Source organism: Corvus brachyrhynchos, unplaced genomic scaffold (assembly GCF_000691975.1).
Source record: "Corvus brachyrhynchos isolate BGI_N302 unplaced genomic scaffold, ASM69197v1 scaffold1414, whole genome shotgun sequence".
Taxonomy (NCBI): domain Eukaryota; kingdom Metazoa; phylum Chordata; class Aves; order Passeriformes; family Corvidae; genus Corvus; species Corvus brachyrhynchos.
The window spans coordinates 22761-23387 of record NW_008237646.1 but is presented as its reverse complement, the minus strand read 5'-3'; the positions used below and the strand labels follow the sequence as shown (position 1 = coordinate 23387).

At 70.2% G+C, this 627-nt stretch overlaps 1 long non-coding RNA gene across 1 annotated transcript; it reads left to right on the top strand.

Annotated features, from left to right (window-relative positions):
• Positions 1–56: 56 nt before the first annotated feature.
• On the top strand, positions 57–621 carry LOC108446173. Its single transcript, XR_001861295.1, has 3 exons — positions 57–207; positions 239–338; positions 435–621. It is a non-coding gene; the product is annotated as an uncharacterized LOC108446173 (long non-coding RNA).
• Positions 622–627: the final 6 nt, after the last annotated feature.

Sequence of the window (627 nt, the reverse complement as noted above, 5' to 3'; positions counted from 1 at the left end):
AGGGGGGGAAACACCCTCCTCACCTGTCCCAGATCCCCTTCTCACCTGTCCCAGACCCCCGCAGCCCCCCTCACCTCCCCCCTGCCCCCCAGAACCACGTGAACCTGGTGCACCGCAGGGGCCGGACCCAGGTGTGCCCCCAGCCCGGCTGCGGGAAGAGGTTTTACCTGGCCAACCACCTGCGCCGGCACATGGGCGTGCACTCAGGTGAGCCCCCAGGTGTGTGTGTCCCCCCCAGGTGTGCGGGAGTTCACCTGTGACACCTGCGGGAAGTCCTTCAAGCGCAAGAACCACCTGGAAGTCCACAGGGGGACACACACCGGGGAGACCCCCCTGCAGTGAGTGACGGGGGGGTCCTCCTGAGGATTGAGAACCCCCCCAGGAGGGTGAGGGGGGGTCCTCGGGCACACCTGACCTCCACCTCGCCCCCCCAGGTGTGAGGTGTGCGGGTACCGCTGCCGCCAGCGCGCGTCCCTGACGTGGCACATGCGCCGACACGGGGGGCTCAAGAGTCACCCCGAGCCCCGCGGCACATAGGCGACCCCCCTGAATCCACCTGGGCCTCCCCCGGACTCACCTGGGCCCCCACCTGCTCGCTGGGGCCCCCCCATGTGTCTGCGGGGGCCC